At 37.9% G+C, this 17624-nt stretch overlaps 1 pseudogene; it reads left to right on the top strand.

Annotated features, from left to right (window-relative positions):
* The first annotated feature begins 9422 nt into the window (after positions 1–9422).
* On the top strand, positions 9423–9517 carry LOC111815447 (annotated as a pseudogene).
* Positions 9518–17624: the final 8107 nt, after the last annotated feature.

Consider the following 17624-nt stretch of genomic DNA (forward strand, 5'->3'; position numbering starts at 1 on the left):
ATACTTATAACATTTTGTGTTTCGTTTTATTTACTAATAGGTATTGGCCTTCTTTTTTCTTCTGACTAATTTGTCTTACAGTCTGCAAGTATAGCTATGCCCTATTGCTTCTATATTCTAATAGCATGGACTCTTTTTAGATCTTGTCACTTTTGCTCAATGTCTATGTTTTGGGTAGTGAAGTATATTTCCTATAGACAAGAAAAACAGGTGTTAATTTTTAATCTATTCTGTGTCTTTTCCTTGAAGGATTAAGACAATTTACATTCAGGGTTATTATAGAAGAATATTCACTAAATACTGCTACTTTGCTGTTTTCCCAATTCTCAATGCCTTGTCCACTCTTACTTCCATGAGTGGCATTCCATTAAGTATCGTATGGAATGCTGGCTTAGTGGTTATGAATGAATGTAGTTTATGCTTGTCTTGGAAGGTATTTATTTCTCCTGTATTTTTGTGGCAGGGATTTGCTACTATAGAAATCTAGGTCTGTAGTTATTTCTTCCAGGCTCTCCTGGCAGAGTTTCTGCATTAAAGAGTCAGTTATTCTGATGGGTTTCTTTCTACAAGTAGACATTTCCCTCTAGGGACTACCAATAGTCTCTCCAAGTTTGTCCTCATTTTTTTTTTTTGCGTTGTCCCTGACAGTTGAAGTCATGTTTTATTTCTTTTTTTTCCAAAATTTTATTGATAAACAGCAATGAGACAGTTACAAATCAAATTGGAAGTACAGTTTCAACAAATAACACACTGCATATATTCTTCTTAGTGGTTAATTGCTGTACAGATGCAGACTTGAGATCCTATTTACAAACACCATTAGAACAAATCATTCTATTCCTTAAGAGAATGCAACTATATATCTATCCTAACCACTTTGAATACACAGATACAAAATGGACATTAATCGGTATACCCCATTTTTTCTAAGTTCCGTTATTGAATATTATACGTGTGTAAACTCAGCAAAATAGTCTAAAACAGTCCAGTAGACCATAATAGCATTGGGTCTTCTGTTTAACTGGCAATGTCAGAAATTGTTGACCTGAGTCCCCCACAGCTCAACATAACAGCATGGCTTTACTTCCTATATTTCGTCTTCATACTTTTCTACTGGATGGATAAGACCAAGGTAAAGCAGGACCTGTGCAATAAGAGTTGTAGCTTTTGGGTCTGAGAAGGTCAGTGAAATTCCCTCAGGATTTATCCTGAGATCCTGTACCTCCGATTGTAGAACCTTTGTCAGTGCAACCATGTGGATGAGTCATGGCCATTGCTTGACCAATGTGCTCTCTGTGAAAGCCTGAGAGAGTGTTTTCTCCCCATGTGACTCTCCTTAGGCACACTCTACATCATCAATCACTTTCCTCTGTGGCCACATAATCTTCTTGATCAGAAAATTTAGGACACTACCGAGGTACATGACGTTACAGTACAAGTTCTCATATGTCCTGAGTCTTAATTGACCTTAGAAGGTTAGGGCCAAAATGTTGACTTTCCTTGCAGCCCTCCTTTTTCTCTAATTTTGGTCTGCAAACTTAGGTTGTTAACCATCCAGAAGACAAGCTTATTGTTATTATCAAACGATTTAGGCTATCAAGCTTAACCTCACTATTTCACTGCATTTCAAACACCTTAGGTATAATAAGGAGCAGGTATTTTTCATCAAGTATTGATATGTTGAACTTTAAGTCCCTGCATAATATGATAAAAAAAACATTTAAAAATTAGATTATATTTAAAAATAGGATAAAGAATTATATACTTCTCATGTTTGCACATAAGTCCAAAAATCTCACCATATACACTCTTGAAGCAGGACCCTCCCACCATATTCCTTTTCCTGTCTCTTGCTTTCATTCACCATCCCCTTCTTCTTGAACATCCACCTACCCGAGAGACATCATAGCAGTAAATGGCATGTCAAAGTTTGTCCTCTTGAGACTTGAATTATAATGTGATGTAAAGAGGTTCTCCTCAAGCACCTTTATGTTACATAGTTCCCAAGATCTGGGAATATTTTTATTATTATTTCCATGTTCTACTTTATCCAATCTGTTTATAAGGCTTTCAACTGAGATTTTTGTTTGATGTATTTTTTCATTTCTAAGATTTCTCCTTCAGAGTTTCTATATCTTTTATGACCTGCTTGTGGTATATAATCATGTTCATTGGGGGAAGTTTTGGGCATAAGAATGACATATCTTAATTCTTTTTATGAAGGGAATAAAGTTTCCCTTCCCTAACATCTCTTAGTTCCCTTCCTTTGCCACAAGTCTATCTCCCTATTTTCTATTTCTATCTTTTTATTTTGCTCATGGATTCAGTTATACTTTGGAATGTCCATATAAGAGGGAACATTTAATTTTTACATTATTCTTATTAGTACATCTTTAGGTATACATAACTGTTACATTTTAAGTATACATCATAGGAAATTTTTACCTGTATGTGATATAACCTGATTCTTTTTTTTTTCATTCCCCTGCCTCCATTCAATCCTGAGGTACAGGATCTCAAGATAAATCCTGAGGGGATTTCACTGACCTTATCAGACCCAAAAGCTACAACTCTTGTTGCATGGGTCCTGCTTTACCTTGGTCTTAACCATTCAGTAGAAAAGTATGAAGATGAAATATAGGAAGGAAAGCCATGCTGTTATGTTGAGCTGTGGGGGACTCAGGTCAACAATTTCTGACATTGCCAGTTAAACAGAAGACCCAATGCTACTATGGGCTACAGGACTCTTTTAGAATATTTCGCTGAGTTTACACACCTATAATATTCAAATAACAGAACTTAAGAAAAAAAAAGGGTATACAGATGAATGTCCATTTTGTATCTGTGTATTCAAAGTGGTTAGGATAGATATATAGTTACATCCCTTCCCCATTTATAAAAGATTTGTTTCCATTTTTCCTTCTTTTGTCATTTCTTCTTTGTCCTTCCTTTCCTTCCCCCTCTCCCTAATTTTCCTTCCCATTTAAACATTTTCTTCCTATGTTTCAATATATATTATACATTTTGGTCCTTATTTACACTTTCAGTTTCTCATACCAGAGAAACTTTATGGTATTTACATATGTGTCTGATTTATTTGACTTAAGAGTATGTTCTGAAAGTGCATTCATTTACATAGAAATATCTCAAGATTGTCCTTCTTTGTATCTAAATAGTACTACATTGCACAAAAATCTACCCATGAATGAACAAAGATGTGTTTTTTCATACAAGATAAACCACACAGTATTTAAGATTATGTATCTTATTCATTTCACTCAGCATTATGGACTAAAGGTGCATCCATTGTCCTCCTACATAACAGAGTAGTACTTTAATGTGTATAAACCATATTTTCTTTATGTGTTTATCTCTTGATGGATATGTATATTGCTTCCCAAATTTAGCGATTATGATTTTTCCCCATAGACATGAGCATGCAGGTACCACTATAATATGATGTATTTAATATTTTGAGAAGATACCTAGAAGGAGAATAAGTAGGTCAAAAGAAAGTTTTACTTTTTTGTTTTTTGGGGAAATCCCCATAGTGATTTCCATGGTGGTCATACAGTTTATGTCCCCATCAACAATGTACAATAGCTATATTCACCCCACAGCATCTCCAGGATTTCTTATTACTTTATTTCATCATAATTACAATTCTATCTGGAATCTCAGTCTTTTTTAAACTGCTCTTTTACATCCTGCATTGCCCTCCTTCATTCATCTTCTTAAAATCATCACTGTTTTAAAATCAATTTTTTAAAGACTTTATCTCACATTTCATTCACTTCAATAATATTACACTCAGTTACTGATTATGGACTTGTAGAGGAGTCAGGTTCCTCATTCCATCATATTTCTTATGTTTCTATATTGAGATTTTTGCATCTGTTAAGATGAATAGCTCTTCTACCTTTATGTGAGATTCTTCTTCGTCTCCAGCCTTTTTCTGTGAGCTCCATTCCCAGCATCACTTACAGAGCACAAATCAAACTGCAGTAAGCATGACACAAAGACAAACAAGATATTGACATACAGTAAAAACCCTTTTTAAAAAGACAATTATACCACTATGCCTAATAAGAGACAACAATAGTGTTCTATAATAGAAGTTTAAAATATTGATAATAATCAGAGGGTGTACAAAAAGGGAAAAATAGAAACACTGGTAATGTATTTTTAAGTAGAGATTTGAGAAACCTAAAAAAGGAGGAAATGTGAAATAAATCCAAATAAAGATTCATGAGCAGTAGAAGCTGTCACAACAAAATAATACAAATTTCCCAGGTCCCTGACTGTCACAGAGCTCTATAACTGGCTTCTTTGTGTCTGTCAGGACTAACATGGGAAATACAGGAGGGCAGAGGAACCAGCTTATGGGTTCCTGAGGGCTCCTTGAATCACCTGGTTGTTTGATCCATCAAGATTAATACATAACAAAGGGGTTAATGTGGGCTTAATCTCAGTTGTTGGGGGTGTTGGCTACTACAGGCATCAAGTCTGGTTCAACCACAGCCCAAATGTCAAGCAGACCTGTACTGCCTGGGTTCTCCCACTTTACCTATCTTACGCCTAAAGCTTTCCTGTGTACTCAGAAGGAAAATCTTGATACTTCTCTCCAAGTCTGTGACCATCACAGGACCTTGGCTATAGGAAGTGCAGGGAAAAGTGTGCCTTCAAAGCATGGCGTAGCATGCAGCATTGGCACAAGTTCGTGGGTTCTGCCCCTCAGCTTGTGAAAGTCTGTTTCAGGTGACTAGAACTGAAGGTTTAGTCCTGACTAAAACAATTACCATTGCTATAAAAGATTGGCAAAACCTATCTGATGAAATTATGACCATAAGTTACTGCCACACATAACAGGAGACCATTGCAGGCCACATCGTGGGAGGACATGTAGAAGAGAATCAGTGCAAGGTGGGATTCAAAGCTTATTAAAACATAAACATCTTGGAGCCCGTAGGCTGTCCCTTAAAAATGATACACCCCAAGGAAAGCATTAAAAAGACAAAAGGAAAAATAGAAGAGTACTAAAATGAGATGCAGCAGATTGATGAAATACCTAAGACAGGACTCACAGATGGCTCACAATTGGGTGATGATAGAAACAGTGAGGATGTAAAGGATGAAACTGCAGTTGCTCTATGAAAGACAGTTGCATAGAGGACCAAAGAAACAGCAAAGAAAAATACAATGCTATATTTTCTTCATAGAAAACCTGGCAACCCAATTGCAGATTGCCTGGCTACCCTTGAAAAATCAAGATATGGGCAACCTGAATATATTACCAAACACAAGGCTAAAATAGACTAACTCCTTGTGCATTTTTTTTGGCAATTCTGTGGCAAAAGAAGGCACCTGTCCAGATCTTGTCACGATAATCTTAAAGGACTTTTTTCTAAGCTTAGGAAAGTGTCTACAGGGTGTTTAGGGTCTCACTACCAGATCAGACTCATAGTGATCCACCTGTCTACAGCCTCCCAAGAGCTAGGATTATAGGCATGCACCACCATGCTCAGTCTCAATTGCTGTCTCCATGTGCCCCAAGGGCAGGGTCAGCAAGGCAGGCCTGGGATTGGACCTCTGGCCCCTGCACCTGCTTGCAGGTGCTTTAATCCGCTGAGCTATTTGGCTGGCCCTTCCTACAGAATTTTAGGTTGACAGTGTTGATTACAAACTTGAAGGCTCTGTGGAACATTTAGACAAAACTTGCTATGAAAGTCAGAACTAAGATCAAGTGGTCACAGGTGATCACGGGGCAGAGGAAGTAACAAAGGATACATTTTAGATACACCTAACCTACAGACTCACCATAAGAAACCTAGTTATTAATTTTTAATAATAAATGATACTGTTGGTGGTTAACATCTCTTTACTTTCCAAACTGGACTTGCTTTACAAGCTAGATCTGACCCAAGCCTATATTATAGATATTGCTTTGATTTATATAAAGTAAAAACAAATTCCCTGTACTCTGATAACCATGAAGTACTTCTACCACTGCTAAGGAAGAAAGCCACTGACGAATGTATAAGATCATTAAGTTGCCTTGTCTAAAAGAATATATTTTTATCAGCCAGACACAGACAAAGATGCTCATAATCCTGATACTATTAATCATTTTTTAAAAGCAAAATTATGCAATAAGGTAAATCATCTATAATCAAAGGAAAACATTCAATTAAAAATTTAAAAGTCAGTGAAATTAGGTAATATTAACAAGGAAAAATCCACAAATGAGAGAAGAAAAGATCAAAGCATAATGAAAATAAAACAAAAATATGATTTCAAAAAATTCTTCTGTGTCTAGATGGGTAAACTCTCTCTCTCCAGGATGGGTCATACTGGAAACCACATGGAATGAAGGGCTGATTGGCCTGTTGTGTGTCCTCTCAATGAGTCCTGTCTCAACTTTCCTGCTGAGTGGGTCCAGGCAATGATGTGTATGGTCTGGCTCAGAGTTATATAATAACTTTTTGTTAACATGCTATGCAACCCAAGGCACTGTGGGCCCAAGTCACACTGCATCTTGTGATCTTGTGAAGTACCTACTTGTTCTGGAGGCCCTCATACACCCTGTGCATTCAAGGATGTGTAAAATGTCAAAACAAATGATAATTCCCAAACACATTGGTGGGAGGAAATAGCCCAGGATCCCTGACTTCTTCACTAGAAGGGAGCAGCAATCTACTGGGCTGGGCATTTCCACACCAGGCACCTCAGAGAACTACATGTGACAGCCTTTGCTCCTCACCACAAAAGAAGGTACTGCTACCCCTTAGGCCACCCACAGCCTGAGCCCCTTGTTGGTTTTATGTCCCAGGTGGTCTGTGAGTGGTTTTCCTCCTTGCTGTGGCTGTCTGCTGTGGCTCTTCCCACTATATAACTGCACCAGGTTGTTCCCAGGTACCCTGAAATGTAGTTACTCTGATCCCAGAGTAGCTCAATCTCAAACAATAAACCTCCTGTCACAATAGCTTCCAGTCATCCCACTTGATATTGCAATCACTACAGTGAATTTATTTTACAAAGCTGCAAAAGAAGTCACTTTCAGAGTAAATACTCACTCTAAATTTACAGCTTGCAGCAACATGGATTTTCCTTAGGTGAGCACTTCTGATCTGTTGTTCTTTCCTCCGAGTTACCTCTCTATTTCTCCATGACTTTTAGCATACACATTGCTTCTATCTTGACTCCCAAGCTCCTTATTGAGTTGCCATTGTCCACGTGTCTCACCCATAGGTCACAAAGAGGCTGTGAACTGCGGTTGTGCCTGCTTCTGCTCAATCATCTTGATCTCTCTAATTACTTCATCATTGTAGTTTCACAGTAAAAAAAAATATGTGATATTGATATCTTGTGGAGAATCAACCATCATGCAGGGATGAAAATATATATTTCAGCAGGATTCATAATTAAATATATTAACTATGAGGGCAAAACTACTTTTTAACTCACTTTTCTGAAGACCTGCTTTCTCAGTCCACTTATGAGTAGAAAGAAAAAAGACACAATATTTTAGCTTATCAATCTACATATGTCTATTCTATGTCCTTGTCATTAACTATCCATAGTCATTTTATTGTTTTATAAAAAATATCCAGTGGCCAGGGAGATGGCTCAGTAAAATAAGTGCTTCCCTGGCAAGCACAAGGGCCTGAGTTCAATCCCCGGTTCCACAAAAAAAAAAAAAAAAAAATCCAAATAACAATACACTCTCAATAGTAATGGTACATGGTAGTTTTGTACATATTAATGGTGCAGTTTTTGCAAAGCATAGTGAAAAAGGGCCAGAAGTGCCTGGCTTGAGTTACTTGTCCTTCATTTCAGCCACTTCATTACTGCTTGATTTCTCAAATTTTTAGTTTTCTCATCTAGAAAAATGGCATTTTTTTTTTGTGGTACCAGGGAATGAACTCAGAACCCTGCACTTGTCAGGCAGGCATTTATTCCACTGAGCTATATCCCTGGCTGAAAAATGGCAATTGTGATAGGCTGCAGATCAAACTGCCCAGCATGCTACCATTAAAATCTGAGTGCTCAATAACTGGATGATTTTTCTATCCTTCTTGAGAATGATCACCCTATTGATTTTGAAGCATATTTACTAAGGCAAAGCATGAGAAAACTCAGATGTAAAGGAAAATCTCACAGGTTTAGGAGACTGACTCTGGAGTCTGGGCATGTCACCTACCTCTCTGATCCTCTGTTTCATTCATCAGTGGAACAGGGATATTGAGAGAAAGAAAACCACAGTGTCTGGCATAGAGTAAATGTTCAATAAATATTACATCAATTTCTTTTCTTCACTTAAAATTAATGGACTTAAAATTTATAGCTAACAATATTGGATTAGTAGGAGATTTGAAAAATAGAAACTAATATACAGTAGATTTTCCCTGAGCTACCATCACTGGCTGATAAAACAAGAAGGAAAACAGCTTAGAGCAGAAATGCTTGGTTCCCTGAATTCTGAAAATGCTTCATGACATATTGATAGTTTCATGTGATGCATTTCTATTTTATATTCACCAGTAAATGATTTCACAGTCCAGAAAATGTTCTCACGATGCCTAAGGGTTTAGTATCCACAAACAAAGTTTCACTTATGCTAGCCCTTTTGCTTTTTGGTAGGAATGATACAGACTGATCAAGAAAAAGAAGGAAAGAAGTGAGCCTGAGGGGTTCCCCAGGAGAGGATAGTGAGCACTGGAACTAAAATATATCCAATCTAAGAAATAAAAAGCAGAGTTATTTAATCGGTTAGCTATTGACTCTATTGCCAAGCAAACTGATGCAACATCTTTTTATTAAGATCACCTAAATAGAAAACCAGTCAAATGTTGAAGCAGTGGCATTGATATAGGGGAACAAAGGGACTGCGGAGATGGCTCAGTAGAATAAGTGCTTGCCTGGCAAGCACAAGGGCCTGAGTTCAATCCCCAGTACTGAAAAAAAAAAAAAAAGATATAAGGGAGTGAAATTTCCAACCTGAAATGTACCTGGGAAGAGTTCCTGTTCTCTAAAACCAAAGAATGAATTTTAGGAACAATAAAGTTTAAAAACAGAATATCTTATTGGGGGATAAAAGCTCCTGTCTGAGAGAGGGACAGAGAGGGACCTGGAAGCAGATTATCCCAGGAAGCTGTCTCTTCCAAGGATTTTTATAGAGTAAAACCATGAGCCAAGACTAAATTGGAGAATGTGGGAACTGGATTAGGTGGGCATGAGATAGGACAAAACTATGGTCAACCAATGAGATTAGAAGCACCATTGCTCAGGTAAAATTGATTAAAGCCAGGAAAAAAAGGGGAAGTAGTCACTTGGCAAGCGGGCATGAATACAGGGTCTCTTCCTGTTAGGAGTTCGAAGTGACTCTCAAGGTGATTGATACTTATTTAGAATATCAATCCCCTATCGCTTCTCGGCCTTTTGGCTAAGATCAAGTGTAGAATATCAATCCCTGATGCTCATCTCTAGGGAAGTATGTAACTATATTTGTTTACTCTTTTGTCTTGAGGTCTGGCCCTCAGTGGGAATGTGTGTCTTTTCCAAAGTTGCAGTCACTTTGTCTTCTATATTGTCTCCTTGAGGGCCTGACTTTGTCTGACTCTATAATATTTCTAATTTAGCAACCTATCACAGCAGGGCTGCTGTTGGGGGCTTTTAGTCAGATTTATGCTGCTAATCAAAAGCAAGGAGCCCAGTAGGATGATTTAAACTGTTGTGAGTCTGGACAGAAAGGAAACTTTGATAAAGCTGTAGAAGGTGTAGAGCTGAAAGGATCTCCATTGCCAGGAAAGAACAAGATAATGGAAAGGATGGCTTGAGAGCATTATAAGAGGTGGTGAGATCACTACCCTTTGCAGCCTCAGAATTGTAAAGGTGAGGTACTTAGCTTTGTTATATGTTGGGCCAGGGAATGCCTCTTTTTAATTACTTTGCTAAATCTGATTTTCTGTTATACTCACCACAGCATACCTGTTGCATTTTAGTGCATGTATCATACTCTCTGTCCCTCACAGTCACTAACCATCATGATCACAAAGAAATTCCCAGCAGATCATCTTGTAAATCATTCTATTGGGTTGCTTGTCTGGCATTTAATCCATTTTTATATCTTTATATTCAGTTACTAACAACTTATAGAAATTTGAAGGAGTTGTTTGCCTTTTGTTTTCATATTTATTGCTTTCCTGTATTTTTACTTTTTCATCCATGAGGACATCTATGTCTTCTTCTGGGAGCTTGAGGTCTACCACCATTCCCACAGGAGAAAACAACCCTCAGTAGTGTAAACAGCACAGCAACAAACCAGGTACTGACATAGAGTATCAGGTAAAAGTAACAACATCACCATTAACAATAAAAAAAAATCAGAAAAACTAGTATAATTTAATCACAAGCTAGATAGTAACATATGGTAAAAATCAAAAGTAACTATACTAATTTAAATAATAGAAAATCATTTGGTAATAATTATTCAGACAAAAAAACTCTGCACAGTACTTTATTTTTTTCAATAATTTTATTGAGAAATAAATAGCAATGAGACAGTTTCAAATCAAATTGGTAGGACAGTTCCAATAATTAACACATTGCATACTGCCTTCCTAGTGGTTGTTTGTTGTACAAGATGCAGAAATGATATCCTATTTACAAACACTATTAGAACAAATCCCTCTATTCCTTGAATGAATGTAACTATATATCTATCCTAACCATTTTGAATACACAGATACAAAATGGTCATTCATCTATATTCCTTTTTTGGTTAGTTCCATCATTTAAATATTTTTTTTATTTTTTTTTATTTTTGGCAGAACCGGGGATTGAACTCAGACCCTTGCGCTTGCCAAGGAAGCGCTTATTCCACTGAGCCATCTCCCTGGCCCAAAATAAGAAATCTTTTTGTATTAGCATTTGAGTTGTTTGAAGGCTTAAGAGAAGAGTTATCTGCACTTTTTTTTTTTTTTTTGGTGGTGGTACCAGGGATTGAACTCAGGACCTTCTGCTTGCTAGGCAAGCACTTATTCTACTGAGCTATCGCCCCAGCCCCCATCATTTAAATATTATAGGTGTGTGAACTCAGCAAAATATTCCAAAATAGTCCAGTAGTCCATAATAGTATTGGGTCTTCCACTTGACTGGTAATGTCAGAAGTTGTTGACCTGAGTCCCCTGCAGCTCAACATAACAAGATGGCTTTATTTCTTGTATTTCATTTTTATACTTTTCTGCTGGATGGTTAAGACGAACTTTACAGTAACTGGTTTTCCCTGTGACTAGCACTGTCATTTCTTTGTTTCCCATTGGGGCTGCTGACCCGCTTCAGCTTGTGTTTATGGCATCAAGTCACATCCTGTGACCTGGGGTTAGTGGTTCCCACTTCTTTGGTCTTTTCTCTGGGTTGTCTTCTGTTGACTTTTTCTTGCTTCCTGGAAGTTCTCTTTCTTTTATTCCTTAATAAGTGGTTGTTTTCCAAGTGACTCAATTCCAGGTCCCAGAGAAGCTGTGATTTGCTGTTGGCTTCTCCTGTGCTATCTTTGTTCTCTACTTTTTTCTCACTTTAGTTGGAGTTTTTGTATGGTGCAACTAAAAGTATTCTGAATTATAGTTATTTCTCTGATAACATTCATCCTAGTATATCTCTAGGTGAGCTGTCATTATATATGAAATCAACATTTTAATGACAATTCAGATTTGAGTTTAATGGTCTTAGAAAGCCAGAAATTTTAAAAGAAAATCTTCACATGGGGAAAAATAAATGCCTAGGTTTAATGCAAGAAAAATTTAAAAGTGTTTATCCTTCCTTTTAACATTTTAAGTCAACATCAAGAACCACCTTTTGTCCTTTTTGCACAACTCACAGAGCTACAACATAAGACCAGTCAGAGGCAGGTATACAGCTGCCCATTGAATTTCCATGGATTTTGATGCAGACTTTACAAAGTGAGAGATCTTTAGTGTGTTTCTCATTTGCTGTGTGGTCAGGTATAAATATTACATGCACAATATTAGAAAAATGACAAAAATTTGTACCACTAAATCCTATCACTCACATAGTAACATATCTTAATGTTTTAACAACATATCTTAAAATGCACAAAATAGGTCTTACAAATAGTCCCAACAAATTAAATAATATTTATACTGAAGTCTCCATTATTCAGGTGTATAAGAATTTCCTTAGGAAACACCATGATAGGTATTCTGACACATTCTTTTGGACCACTGTTTCCAATGACAAATTTCTTATTGTTCTTGGAATTAGTTTATGGAAATAGCCCAAAATTATTGAGCACTAACCAAGTCTTTGAAAAAAAGATGCTGGTAAGGTTTAATAACATCATCTTTCATTTTTTAAAAAATGACATGAGATTATTGAAGATACTATTTGCATTCTCCCCTGTGATTTAAGTTGCCATGAATATTGCACAACCCCCTTCTTTTAGAAAAAAAAAGTATAATTGAACCAACAAAGTCAATAATCAAATTGCCCCCTATCATCCATTAGAAGGTCAGTCTGCCATTGTTTTTCAAAATTCCAAAGTAGCACTTTAAATAAAACTGTAGAGTGCTTGTCAATATTTTAATTACATTTCTAGGTCAAAAGGAGCTTATTTTTCATACTTGCTAATCCAACACAAACTTATTCATCACAAATTGCTTCCCTTAATTTCTTACTATCCAAGTTATTTTTTGAACCTTATTGAAAATGTAAAAAACAAACATACTTTTTGGCCTTAAAATTTTCCTGCAAAAATGCATTTCTAAGTAAGTAAAAGTTGAAGAAAAGTAATCTGCTGAATTTTACTACCCTATCAAGCACAGCACAGTAGGAAAGAAGTCTAAGGGATACTGTGAGGAGGAAGTTATTTAAAAGGGAAATAGAGAGCCTATCTGTGAAACAAAATAAATCTAAAATTGAAGTTTCACTTAATCTGCTTCCCAACTATGGGGGGAATAAAACAGATTTCAATTCTCCATCTTGTCAATGGAAAGGAAGTTATAAGTAACTGTGAATAAAGAATTGATTGAAATTTACTTTTATTAACCCAAAAATTATTTCTTATACTTTCCTTCATGAAGCTCCCCTACAAACCTGAGTACTGATGTAAAAATGGCTCCTTTAAAATACCATGCAACACAGGTAGCTTTATAATTGGTTCACAAGGAACACTGCACCTTGTTTAGGGTTGTAGGGAGGGAGGGAGAGACAAAAATGACTGTTCTCATTAACTTACAAAGAGCTGTAAGCACTCTCTAGATTTTAAAAAATATCATTTCAAAAGTTCATATCAAGCTTCTTTCTGAAAGTACAGGAGATTCCTTAAATACTCTGCAATTTTAAAAAATTCTATATGTAGATGAAATAGAGGGGTTTATGCACTGTAAAATATGTGAGTACATTATAGAATGTGAGTAGTGAATTTGACATTATCATGTCAAACACACATTTCCTGACAAGCAAAAGCAGAAATTATTTATTGTAGCAAAAATATTTTTCTAGGGGCCAGGGAGATGGCTCAGTGGAATAAGTACTTCCCTGGCAGTCATAAGGACCTGAGTTCAATCCCTGGTTCTGAAAAAAAAAAGAATATATATATATATATATATATATATATGTATATGTATATATATGATAGAAAACTCCACTAGGAATTTAACATGAGAGCTTTGTTTACAAACAGAAAGACAATGAACTTTGCAAAACCAGGGAGGAAAACAACTGGATGCTTTCTTATTTCAAATAAAGAAAATTCACCACAGTGACTCCAAATTCCAAAGTAGCACTTTAAACAAAACCATAGAGTGCTTTATTTAATGACATTTCTAAGCAAAAAAAAAAAAGCTTATATTTCATACTTCCTAATCCAACACAAACTTATTCCTCACAAATATACAACTGATTCCCCTAATTTCTTACTACCCAAGTTATTTTTTGAACCTTATTGAAAATGTAAAAAACAAGTTGGCTCTTTGAGCAAGGAGAAGAACATGTAACTGGCTTGCAGGAGGTCGCTCTCAATTCATAGGTGTGATAAATGAATATAGATTTTCTGACTTCCTCGGATTTGGTGTCTGGCAATACTTTCCATCCTGATATTATTATGAAAAGTCAAGCCTATGTCAAAATAGAATTACATTTACAAATAACATTCTTCTCTATAAAGTTAACATCTCTCCTTTGGTAAATGTATTAGTTCTTTCTGGTGAGAAAGAGATGCAGAGGATAGGTAGGTTATGACATCATCTAGGTAAAAGGTCTATTAATGACTTTTGACCTTCACTGCATAGACAGAATTTTTAAATAACCCTCGTGCCTCCTTGAGTATTTTCTTCTCTCTAATGTAGGGAAGAAATGCAATCATGGTATATTCTATTATAAGCTATGTAATCATTCCATGTTCTAATGCATAGAAAAACTAATTATGTTATGTTGTACATTAGACATTAAAATAGAGACATTATATCAATAGGCTTAATGTAATTATATGGTCCTGAAAATGGTTTTCTCTGGTTGTAGAAAGATTAAAAGCATGAGAAAGATTCACCACATCATCCTTGCCATTAAAGATGTTCAGGAGACATATACGAAAGGCTTACAAATAGTATCTAGGAGCTGAAAGCAACTTTAACAAATGATTAGTAAGCAATCATTCTGTTCCAAAAGCCACAAGAAACAAAGCTCTGACAAAAACCTGAATGAGTGTGGAAATGAATTCTTCTACAGGTCCTTGAAGTAGGACTGAATATTGGCTGACATCCTGATTTCAGAAAGTTTTTTTCAGAAAAAAACTCAGCTGAGCCTACCTTGATGCTGACCAATGAACTGTGAGGTATTAAATATCATTTCAAGATTTTTGTTAAATGGTAACAAAAATAATATATTTTGCAATATAATTACTACATTCACTCTACTTGAGATATTAAATTTTAGAATATGAAGATATAATACAAATAATTAACAGAGGAACAACAATCAGAGAAAAAAGTAGCTCATTGAAAGGCAGCCCTGGCCCTGCAGATCGTGAAGATTTGTGCTTTACCAACATTTCATTTCCATTTATGACAAAGCTGTATATATATATATATATATATATATATATATATGGAATGCCTATCTCAAAGAAAGAACTTGAGACATTATTAATTATTTAACACCCTTAATACAAGGGTTCAATTACATATTTCAGAGCCTTTGAATTTATTTCATTGGTTCTGATATCTACCTATTCATCAAGTATCTCCATTCATATAAAGTAATAGCCAGAGACATTCACTATGTTATAATAACTCAAATTAACTTATAAGAGGTAAGCCCTCAAAGCTTGTTATTATCTTTGTGGGAAGCCACTAGAGAAAGTGAATTTTAGAGATTTATGAGCCAAACTCATTATTTCCCCAAGCCCAGCTGTCACTTCCCCTGGTTCATGGCAAAAAGTTTATTCAAAAAGATAAAGCTGCATTTCCATCCATCCATTCATTTTCCAGGCAAGATTTTCAATTGTCCATCAACCCGCAAGTACAGTATTAATCCTATTCCACCATGTACCTTCCAAACCCTCCTTGATACAATAAAGAAAGATAAATCTGAGTCATTTGTAGGACAACTGATATACCCTGAGACCATAGGATTAAGTGAATCAGAAATAGACCTTTCTCAGAGAGGAAGGGAATCAAGAGATAGGATGGGAGGGAAGAAAAGGGATGAAAATTAAGATATGTTATGTGCATGTACCAACTCCACACAAGAAATGTACACATTATATACTGCAGACATGGATCAAAATAAAAATGGTTTGAAAAATAGATGGAGGGGATGGAAGAAGGGAGGGAAAAAGGATGAAAAAAGAATTAAAATGTATTTTGCACATGCGCCACTTCCCCACAATGGAAGCACACACTGTGTACTATAAACACATACTAATAAAAATGTGTAAAAGTAACTATGAACAGAATACTCAAAGAGAACTTAATGAGAAAATTATCAGAAATGATAATCTAGGGACCCAGTCCTAGCCCAGGCCCAGTGAGTGTGTGGGAGAGCTTCCCACTACCCTGCTCTGGGAGGACCTACTACTGATCCCAGCACAGGCGCAACATGGGTGAGACCCTCTTACACTCCCTTGGGATGCACCCCACCACTCCTCAGCACCTCCCCTACCCCGCCCGCTGAGTAGGAAATTCTGTCACGTTCTGAGAAACCCCAGACCTAGTCCTAGCCAAGGCCCGGTGAGTGTGTGGAAGAGCTTCCAGCTACACTGCACCAGCAGGATCTACTACAGGTACCAGCCCAGGCACAGCATGGGTGAGACCTCCTCCACCCCCTTGGGATGCCCACCACCACTACGAAGCACCTCCCCCACCCCACAATCTGGGAACCGCCAGAACCAGTACTAGCCCAGGCCCGGTGAGTGTGTGAGAGAGCTTCCAGCTACCCTGCAACTGTGGGACCTATTACTGGTCCCAGCCCAGGCGCAGTGTGGGGAAGAACCTTTGCCAACCCCATGGAATGCCCCCCACCACTCCACAGCACATCCTCAACCCCATCCACACAGTAGGAATTTCTGCCGCGTTCCGGGAACCCACAGACCCAGCCCTAGCCCAGGCCCAGTAAGTGTGGGAGAGCTTCCTGCTAAACTGTACCTCTGGGACCAATTACTAGTCCCAGCCAAGGGGAGCGTGGGTAAGATCCTCTTTCACCCCCTTGGGATGCTGCGCACCACTCTGCAGCACCTCCCCCACCATATCACTGAATAGTAATTTATGCTGCTTTCCATGATTTCCCAGAACCAGTCCTAGCCCAAGGGAGATCTGTAACTGAACTTCAGTACCTGCTAAGGTTATAAAAACAACAAAGGTCAGAAGACGATGCTACACAAAATGACAAGAAGGTTTAAAATGCAACCTCAGAACCCAAGCGCACCTGTAACAAGTGCAGAGGACACTAACACAGAACAAATTGGGAATCACACAGCTGAAAGCAATGAATCAATGGCTTCTGATATAAAGAAACAGCTGCAGAAAGTTATAGAGGAATTCAGATCAGAAATAAAAAAAGAAATCCCTGAATTAATAATATCTGCACTAAAGAATCAAATGCAGAAACATATGGAAGGGAGCTTCCTGCTACCCTGCGCCGGCGGGACCAGTCCCAGACCAGGCGCAGAGTGGGCCGGACCCTCTCCCAGCCCCTTGGGCCGCCCCCCACCACTCCGCAGTGCTTCCCCCACCCCGCCGCTGAGTAGGATTTTCTGCCCAGTCCCAGGAGCCCCCAGACCCAGTCCTAGCCCAGGTCCGGTGAGTGTGCGGAGAGCTTCCTGCTACCCTGCGCTGGCGGGAACAGTCCCAGCCCAGGCGCAGAGTGGGCCAGACCCTCTCCCAGCCCCTTGGGCCGCCCCCACCACTCCGCAGTGCTTCCCCCACACCGCCCGCTGAGTAGGATTTTCTGCCGAGTTCCAGGAGCCCCCAGACCCAGGCCTAGCCCAGGTCCGGTGAGTGTGCAGAGAGCTTCCTCTTCCTCCAACTTCACCTTGCCCCCTCCAGGCACAGCTCAGGCCTGGCATACACGCCTGAGGTGTAATCCTGCAGCTACAACCTCTGCAGGGGAGA

This window comes from Octodon degus, unplaced genomic scaffold (genome assembly GCF_000260255.1).
Source record: "Octodon degus isolate 3935 unplaced genomic scaffold, OctDeg1.0 scaffold00016, whole genome shotgun sequence".
In the NCBI taxonomy this organism is placed as follows: Eukaryota; Metazoa; Chordata; class Mammalia; order Rodentia; family Octodontidae; genus Octodon; species Octodon degus.